Source organism: Triticum aestivum, chromosome 6D, assembly GCF_018294505.1.
Source record: "Triticum aestivum cultivar Chinese Spring chromosome 6D, IWGSC CS RefSeq v2.1, whole genome shotgun sequence".
In the NCBI taxonomy this organism is placed as follows: domain Eukaryota; kingdom Viridiplantae; phylum Streptophyta; class Magnoliopsida; order Poales; family Poaceae; genus Triticum; species Triticum aestivum.
In genome coordinates this window covers 428,919,284-428,929,633 of record NC_057811.1, presented here as the reverse complement: position 1 = coordinate 428,929,633, position 10,350 = coordinate 428,919,284, and positions in this window count along the sequence as shown.

Genomic DNA, 10,350 nt, shown 5'->3' with positions numbered 1-10,350 from the left:
TTGTGTTGCGAGATTTTTGCCTTGTGCAGGCATAGGGGGGTAACTTAGCTTGATGCATCCGGGGTAGCTTCCATCTCGTGAGGGCGCGAGCCTCCAGGCATCTGGTGGGGCTTCCCCGCTGTCGACTTGGGTGACATCGCGAAGCTGCAAAAATTCATTAGGAAATCCTTATTCCTCCTTGCACGAGGTCCCAGGCATGTCCTGAACATGGCCAATGCACTACGTCGCGGTACCCATGGGGCACAGACTTGAAAAGAGGATGCAACGATCACAAGCTCAAGCGAGGGCACCTCGCGGAGACCAAGGGAGCGTGCACGCACGCAAACCTGTCCAGCCCCCACGCGAGGTGCACGAGGGAGAGCATCGGGCAACTACCGCCCTCCCTGGCACAAAACAAAGAATCGAGGGAAGAATCGGAGAGAAGAGAGGGTTCAACCAAGCCATCGAGAAATGCCAGAACTTCAAATTCCATTGAACGAAAGAGGGCAAGCCAACTACAGAAAGCAAACGAAAAGCCACGTCCGGCACCTAGTCTAGTCTTCTCACCAGCGCAGAGCTAAGTGTTGCCACTAGGACGTGGGAGGGAGCCCCCGAGGCCCGAGGGCGGCGCTCCGGAGACTCTGGGGCGTGTATAGCCCCACTCATTATTACGTGAGAGTGTCATGAGTGGAGACCTTCACAGGCACTGGGCCTTGCTTCATGGGTTGAACTTCCGGAGGTGCTGGATATTCCAGGCGTTCTGGATGGGGACCCCGTCCTGCGTCTCCAGGCGCACGGCGCCAGGCCTGGAGACGCGGACAATCCTAAACGGTCCCTCCCACATGGGCGAGAGCTTATGCAGCCCTTCCCTGGAGAGCACCCGCCTCAGGACGAGATCGCCCACTTCGAGCGTCCTGGAGCGAACGATGCGGCAGTGGTACCGTCGCAGCGCCTGCTGGTACCTTGCTGCTCGGAGTGGTGCTTGGCGGCGGCGTTCCTCCCCCAGCACGAGATCCATCCCCCCCCCCCCCCCCCGTGGTGTCCTGATGTGCCTCGTCAAACGCCAGGACCCGTTCGGAGTGATGTTTGACCTCATGAGGGAGAACCACTTCGGCTCTGTAGACGAGGAAGAATGGAGTCTCGCCTGTTGGCTTGGTGGCAGTGGTGCGGATCGACCACAGCATGGACTGGAGCTCGTCGTACCAGCCCCTGCCATAGGCCTCGAGCTTCTTCTTGAAGGTTCTCGTCTTGAGGCCCCTCAGGACTTCCGCATTGGCGCGTTCAGCTTGGCCGTTGCTCCTGGGGTGTGCCACTGAGGCGTAGCATATCTGCGTTCCAAGGTTAGCACAGTATGTTTTGAAGAGATTGCTAGTGAACTGCGAGCCGTTGTCAGTGATGATGTGATTAGGGACTCCAAAACGGCTCACTAGGCCCTTGATGAACTTGACTGCGGAGCCGGCTGGGATGGTGCGGACTGCTTCCACCTCCGCCCACTTGGTGAACTTGTCGATGGCGACATAGAGGTAGCGGTAGCCCCCGGGCACTCGAGGGAATGGGCCCAGGATATCCAGCCCCGGACCGCGAACGGCCACGAGAGTGGGATAGTCTGGAGGCCCTGAGCAGGCTGGTGGATTTGCTTGGCATGGAACTGGCAGGCCTCGCAAGATCTTACCAGCTCAGTTGCGTCGTTGAGTGACATGGGCCAGTAGAAACTGCTGCGGAATGCCTTGCCAACCAAGGTACGCGACGACGAGTGATGCCCGCAGTCTCCGCCGTGTATGTCAGCTAGCAGCTCGTTCCCTTGTTTCTTGGAGATGCATCGCAAGGAAACATCATTTGGTCATTTTCTGTATAGCTCACCATCCTGGATGCAGTATATCATAGCCTGCCGGGCCACATGCTCCGCGTCCTCCTCTTTCTCCGGCAGTGTCCCTTGCGCCAGGTACGCCTTGAACTCCTCGGTCCAGCACCCCTCCTGAGGCTCGAGCGCCAGGAGCAGGCGTGCTCCTGTGGTCGGGCCACAGGCGGGGGCTCCCGAGGCTGGTGGCTGGGGGAGCTCCTCCTGAGGTGATGCCGGCTCCGCAGACGGGGCTGCTGCTGAAGGCTTGAAAAGTCGTTCCTCAAAGACGCCGGGCTCCTGGGGCAGGCGCCTGGACGCCCTTTTGGAGATGTCGTCGGCTTCCTTGTTGGTGCCGCGGGGCACGTGCTACAGCTCCAGGCCCAAGAATTGCTTCTCCATTTTGCGTACCTCCGCGAGGTACGCCTCCATGTGCTCGTCCTTCGGCTCGTATACGTTGTTGGAGAAGCTGACGAGGAGCTGCGAGTCGCCCCTGATGGTGAGGCATTTCACTCCCAGGGCCACCGCAGCCTTAAGGCCGGTGATGAGGCCCTCGTACTCCGTGATGTTGTTGGAGACCTTCTCGCCCTGCTAGAAGAAGAGCTGCACGGCGTAGTAGAGCTTGTCCTGAGTGGGCAAGATGAGCACGGCTCCAGCCCCCGCGCCCTGGCGCGCGAACACGCCATCGAAGTACATGACCCAGCCATCTGGCGCTTCACTTCCTGGTGAGAGGGATCGGTCCTCGCCTGCCTCGGGTTCTGGGGCGTCGGTCCATGCCGCTACAAAGTCGGCGAGAGCGGCTCCCTTGATGACCCTGGTGGTGCTGAATTCCAGTTGGAATGCCTGCAATTCGATGTTCCATTCGGCGAATCTTCCCGCTGCGTTGGGGCTCCAGAGCACCCTCTCTAGTGGATAGGCTGAGACGACCTTAATGGGGTGGCCTTGGAAGTAGTGACGCAGCATGCGCGAGGCCACCAGGAGCGCGAGCAAGAGCTTCTGCAGCATGGGGTATCATGCTCTCGCGTCCCGTAGCACTGTCCTGACGAAGTACACCGGGTGCTCGACATGGGCGGGAGCGTCGACGGAGCCCGAGGCCTCCGGAGGTTGGGACGCCTCCCGAGGCCGGGGCACCTCTTGAGCATGGTCGCCCATCAGAGCCTTAGTTGTCTCACGTGCGCCATCTCATGGGGCCCGATCTTCTGCCGGTGCCGCTGTGGCTTTAGGGGCACCGCCTTGGTGCAGCATCGTCTCCACCGAAGATGTGGTGTTGCGAGGCAGGCTCTTAGCCAGGCGCTCCTCCCGGACAACCACCAGCGCTGCGCTGGCGAAATGAGGCGTGGCGGCAAGGTAGAGCACCAAGGGCTCAAGGGGGCGAGGCGCTACCATCACCGGTGGGCTGGTTAGGTACTTCTTGAGGTCTTGAAACGCCAGGTCGGCCTCCGGGGTCAATTCGAACGGACCCTTCTTCTTCATCAGCTTGAAGAACGGCAGGGCGCGCTCCCCCAGCTTGGAGATAAAGAGCCCTAGCGAGGTCACGCAGCCTGCAAGCTTTTGCATTTCCTTGAGGGTTTGCGGCTGGCTCATGTCTTCTATTGCCTTGACCTTCTCCGGATTCGCCTCGATCCCCCTGTGCGATACGAGGAAGCCCAGCTGCTTGCACGAGGGAACGCCAAACACACACTTCTCTGGGTTGAGCCGCAGATCCACCTGGCGCAGGCTGGAAAAAGTCTCCTCCAGGTCCTGAATGAGGGTCCTTGCCTCCCGAGACTTTACCACGATGTCGTTGACGTAGGCCTCAGCGTTCCTTCCGAGCTGCTGGCTCAGAGCGATGTGCATTAATCGTTGGAAGGTCGCCCTGCGTTGCGCAGTCCGAACAGCATGCAGGTGTAGCAATACACCCCACATGGGGTCAGGAAGGCCGTCTTTTCCACGTCCTCCACCGCCATCTTGATCTGATGGTAGCCCGAGAAAGCATCTAGGAAGCGGGGAGTCGACGATCTGGTCGATGCGCGGAAGCGGGAACGGGTCTTGAGGGCAGGCCTTGTTGAGGTTGGTGAAGTCGATGCACATGTGTTCTTTCCCGCCTTTCTTGGGCACGACGACGGGGTTTGCTAGCCACTCCGGGTACCGGACCTCGCGGATGACACCCGCTGCTTCAAGCTTGCGGGTTTCCTGAACGATGAAGGATTGCTTCTCCGTGGACTGTCGCCGCGCCTTTTGCTTCACAGGGCGCACATTGGGGCACACTCTTAGGTGATGTTCGATCACCCCTCTTGGGACCCCCACAAGCTGCTTGGGCTCCCAGACGAATACTTATGTGTTCGTGCGCAGGAATTTCACCAGTGCTTCTTCTTGGTCCGGGTCGAGGTTGGCGCCTATGGTAAAGGCGGCTCTTGAGAATCCATCCTCCTCGACCGGTACTAGCTTCGTTTCGGCTCGACCCTGAGTGAACAGCTGCTTCTTTTTCGCCGGCGCGGCCCCCTTAGCCCCCGGGGTGGCCTCGTCGGCTGGGCGTGCTGCCGCGGCGGTCTGGAAGGCGAGCTTGAGGGCCACCAGAGCCTCCTTGGCGTCCCTAGCCACGGTGAGGACGCCGTTGCTCCCCGGCATCTTCATGAGGTTGTAGGCCGGATGGGTTGCTGCCATGAACTGAGTCAAGGCAGGATACTCGAGGATGGCGTTGTACGGGAGGCTGATGCAAGCGATGTCAAAGTTGATGAGCTCGGTTCGGTAGTTGTCGCGGGTACCGAAGGTGGCTGGGAGGTGGATCTGCTGCCCACCCCGGAGAAGGGCTTGGTGGGGCAAAGCCATTCGTGCGGCACGTGGATCAAGCTAAAAGCTTCCACCAAGAGCACGCTGAGGCCAGCCCCACCGTCGACGAGGGTCTTGGTGACCGCCACGTTGCAGATGGTGGGCGTGCAAAGCATCAGGAGAGCGCTTGAGCCCGCAGTGGAAGCGGGGTGATCCCTTGAGTCAAAGGTGAGGTTGGTCTTGGGTGCCGCCCAACCGGGAGGGGCTCCTGTTGGGGAACGTAGTAATTTCAAAAAAATTCTACGCACACGCAAGATCATGGTGATGCATAGCAACGAGAGGGAAGAGTGTTGTCCACGTACCCTCGTAGACCGATAGCGGAAGCGTTTAACACAACGCGGTTGATGTAGTCGTACGTCTTCACGATCCGACCGATCAACTACCGAACGCACGGCACCTCCGAGTTCAGCACACGTTCAGCACGATGACGTCCCTCGAACTCTGATCCAGCCGAGTGTTGAGGGAGAGTTTCGTTAGCACGACGGCGTGGTGACAATGTTGATGTTCTACCGACGCAGGGCTTCGCCTAAGCACCGCTACGATATTATCGAGGTGTAATATGGTGGAGGGGGGCACCGCACACGGCTAAGAGATCAATGATCAATTGTGTGTCTAGAGGTGCCCCCCTACCCCCGTATATAAAGGTGCAAGGGGGAGGCCGCCGGCCAAGGAGGAGAGGCGCGCCTAGGAGGAGTCCTACTCCTACCGGGAGTAGGACTCCCCCCCCCTTTCATGTTGGACTAGGAGAGAGGGGAAGAGGTGGAGGGGAGGAAGGAAGAGGGGCGCCGCCCCCCTCTCCTTGTCCTATTCGGACTGGGGGGAAGGGGCGCGCGGCCCTGCCCTGGCCTCCTCTCCTCTCTTCCACCTAGGCCCAATAAGGCCCATTAAGTTACCGGGGGTTCCGGTAACCTCCCGGTACTCCGGAAAAATCCCGATTTCACCCGGAACACTTCTGATGTCCAAACATAGGCATCCAATATATCAATCTTTATGTCTCGACCATTTCGAGACTCCTCGTCATGTCCGTGATCTCATCCGGGACTCCGAACAACCTTCGGTACATCAAAACATATAAACTCATAATATAACTGTCATCGTAACGTTAAGCGTGCGGACCCTACGGGTTCGAGAACTATGTAGACATGACCGAGACACCTCTCCGGTCAATAACCAATAGCGGAACCTGGATGCTCATATTGGTTCCCACATATTCTACGAAGATCTTTATCGGTCAGACCGCATAACAACATACGTTGTTCCCTTTGTCATCGGTATGTTACTTGCCCGAGATTCGATCGTCGGTATCTCGATACCTAGTTCAATCTCGTTACCGGCAAGTCTCTTTACTCGTTCCGTAATACATCATCCCGCAACTAACTCATTAGTCACAATGCTTGCAAGGCTTATAGTGATGTGTATTACTGAGTGGGCCCAGAGATACCTCTCCGACAATCGGAGTGACAAATCCTAATCTCGAAATACGCCAACCCAACAAGTACCTTTGGAGACACCTGTAGAGCACCTTTATAATCACCCAGTTACGTTGTGACGTTTGGTAGCACACAAAGTGTTCCTCCGGTAAACGGGAGTTGCATAATCTCATAGTCATAGGAACATGTATAAGTCATGAAGAAAGCAATAGCAACATACTAAACGATCGAGTGCTAAGCTAACGGAATGGGTCAAGTCAATCACATCATTCTCCTAATGATGTGATCCCGTTAATCAAATGACAATTCATGTCTATGGCTAGGAAACATAACCATCTTTGATCAACGAGCTAGTCAAGTAGAGGCATACTAGTGACACTCTGTTTGTCTATGTATTCACACATGTATTATGTTTCCGGTTAATACAATTCTAGCATGAATAATAAACATTTATCATGATATAAGGAAATAAATAATAACTTTATTATTGCCTCTAGGGCATATTTCCTTTAGTCTCCCACTTGCACTAGAGTCAATAATCTAGATTACACAGTAATGATTCTTACACCCATCGAGTCTTGGTGTTGATCATGTTTTGCTCGTGGAAGAGGCTTAGTCAACGGGTCTGCAACATTCAGATCCGTGTGTATCTTGCAAATTTCTATGTCTCCCACCTGGACTAAATCCCGGATGGAATTGAAGCGTCTTTTGATGTGCTTGGTTCTCTTGTGAAATCTGGATTCCTTTGCTAAGGCAATTGCACCAGTATTGTCACAAAAGATTTTCATTGGTCCCGATGCACTAGGTATGACACCTAGATCGGATATGAACTCCTTCATCCAGACTCCTTCATTTGCTGCTTCCGAAGCAGCTATGTACTCCGCTTCACACGTAGATCCCGCCACGACACTTTGCTTAGAACTGCACCAACTGACAGCTCCACCGTTCAATGTAAACACGTATCCGGTTTGCGATTTAGAATCGTCCGGATCAGTGTCAAAGCTTGCATCAACGTAACCATTTACGATGAGCTCTTTGTCACCTGAATAAACGAGAAACATATCCTTAGTCCTTTTCAGGTATTTCAGGATGTTCTTGACCGATGTCCAGTGATCCACTCCTGGATTACTTTGGTACCTCCCTGCTAAACTTATAGCAAGGCACACATCAGGTCTGGTACACAGCATTGCATACATGATAGAGCCTATGGCTGAAGCATAGGGAACATCTTTCATCTTCTCTCTATCTTCTGCAGTGGTCAGGCATTGAGTCTTACTCAATCTCACACCTTGTAGTACAGGCAAGAACCCTTTCTTTGCTTGATCCATTTTGAACTTCTTTAAAACTTTGTCAAGGTATGTGCTTTGTGAAAGTCCAATTAAGCGTCTTGATCTATCTCTATAGATCTTGATGCCTAATATATATGCAGCTTCACCGAGGTCTTTCATTGAAAAACTCTTATTCAAGTATACCTTTATGCTACCTAGAAATTCTATATCATTTCCAATTAGCAATATGTCATCCACATATAATATCAGAAATGCTACTGAGCTCCCACTCACTTTCTTGTAAATACAGGCTTCTCCAAATGTCTGTATAAAACCAAATGCTTTGATCACACTATCAAAGCGTTTATTCCAACTCCGAGAGGCTTGCACCAGCCCATAAATGGATCGCTGGAGCTTGCACACTTTGTTAGCTCCCTTTGGATCGACAAAACCTTCCGGTTGCATCATATAAAACTCTTCTTCCAGACATCCATTCAGGAATGCAGTTTTGACATCCATTTGCTAAATTTCATAATCATAGAATGCAGCAATTGCTAACATGATTCGGACAGACTTAAGCATCGCTACGGGTGAGAAGGTCTCATCGTAGTCAATCCCTTGAACTTGTTGAAAACCTTTCGCAACAAGTCGAGCTTTATAAACAGTAACATTACCGTCAGCGTCAGTCTTCTTCTTGAAGATCCATTTATTTTCAATGGCTTGCCGATCATCGGGAAAGTCAACCAAAGTCCATACTTTGTTCTCATACATGGATCCCATCTCGGATTTCATGGCCTCAAGCCATTTTGCGGAATCTGGGCTCGCCATCGCTTCTTCATAGTTCGTAGGTTCGTCATGGTCTAATAACATAACCTCCAGAACTGGATTACCGTACCACTCTGGTGCGGATCTTAATCTAGTTGACCTACGAGGTTCAGTAATAACTTGATCTGAAGTTTCATGATCATTATCATTAACTTCCTCACTAATTGGTGTAGGTTTCGCAGAAACTGGTTTCTGTGATGATCTACTTTCCAATAAGGGAGCAGGTACAGTTACCTCATCAAGTTCTACTTTCCTCTCACTCACTTCTTTCGAGAGAAACTCCTTCTCTAGAAAGGATCCATTCTTAGCAACGAATGTCTTGCCTTCGGATCTGTGATAGAAGGTGTACCCAACAGTCTCCTTTGGGTATCCTATGAAGACACATTTCTCCGATTTAGGTTCGAGCTTATCAGGTTGAACTTTCTTCACATAAGCATCGCAACCCCAAATTTTAAGAAACGACAACTTTGGTTTCTTGCCAAACCATAGTTCATAAGGCGTCGTCTCTACGGATTTCGATGGTGCCCTATTTAGAGTGAGTGCAGCCGTCTCTAAAGCATAACCCCAAAACAATAGCGGTAAATCAGTGAGAGACATCATAGATCGCACCATATCTAGTAAAGTACGATTACGACGTTCGGACACACCATTACGATGTGGTGTTCCGGGTGGCGTGAGTTGCGAAACTATTCCGCATTGTTTCAAATGTAGGCCAAACTCGTAACTCAAATATTCTCCTCCATGGTCTGATCGTAGAAACTTTATTTTCTTGTTACGATGATTTTCAACTTCGCTCTGAAATTCTTTGAACTTTTCAAATGTTTCAGACTTATGTTTCATTAAGTAGATATACCCATATCTGCTTAAACCATCTGTGAAGGTGAGAAAATAACGATATCCGCCACGAGCCTCAATATTCATTGGACCACATACATCTGTATGTATGATTCCCAACAAATCAGTTGCTCTCTCCATAGTTCCGGAGAACGGTGTTTTAGTCATCTTGCCCATGAGACACGGTTCGCAAGTACCAAGTGATTCATAATCAAGTGATTCCAAAAGTCCATCATTATGGAGTTTCTTCATGCGCTTTACACCGATATGACCTAAACGGCAGTGCCACAAATAAGTTGCACTATCATTATCAACTCTGCATCTTTTGGCTTCGACATTATGAATATGTGTGTCACTACTACCGAGATTCATTAAAAATAGACCACTCTTCAAGGGTGCATGACCATAAAAGATATTACTCATATAAATAGAACAACCATTATTCTCTGATTTAAATGAATAACCGTCTCGCATTAAACAAGATCCAGATATAATGTTCATGCTCAACGCTGGCACCAAATAACAATTATTTAGGTCTAATACTAATCCCGAAGGTAGATGTAGAGGTAGTGTGCCGACGGCGATCACATCGACTTTGGAACCGTTTCCCACGCGCATCGTCACCTCGTCCTTGGCCAGTGTTCGCTTAATCCGTAGTCCCTGTTTCGAGTTGCAAATATTAGCAACAGAACCAGTATCAAATACCCAGGTGCTACTGCGAGCTCTGGTAAGGTACACATCAATAACATGTATATCACATATACCTTTGTTCACCTTGCCATCCTTCTTATCCGCCAAATACTTGGGGCAGTTCCGCTTCCAGTGACCAGTCTGCTTGCAGTAGAAGCACTCAGTTTCAGGCTTAGGTCCAGATTTGGGTTTCTTCTCCTGAACAGCAACTTGCTTGCTGTTCTTCTTGAAGTTCCCCTTCTTCTTCCCTTTGCCCTTTTTCTTGAAACTAGTGGTCTTACTGACCATCAACACTTGATGCTCCTTTTTGATTTCTACCTCCGCTGCCTTTAGCATTGCGAAGAGCTCGGGAATTGTCTTATTCATCCCTTGCATGTTATAGTTCATCACGAAGCTCTTGTAGCTTGGTGGCAGTGATTGAAGAATTCTGTCAATGACGCTATCATCCGGAAGATTAACTCCCAGTTGAATCAAGTGATTATTATACCCAGACATTTTGAGTATATGCTCACTGACAGAACTATTCTCTTCCATCTTGCAGCTGTAGAACTTATTGGAGACTTCATATCTCTCAATCCGGGCATTTGCTTGAAATATTAACTTCAACTCCTGGAACATCTCATATGCTCCATGACGTTCAAAACGTCGTTGAAGACCCGGTTCTAAGCCGTAAAGCATG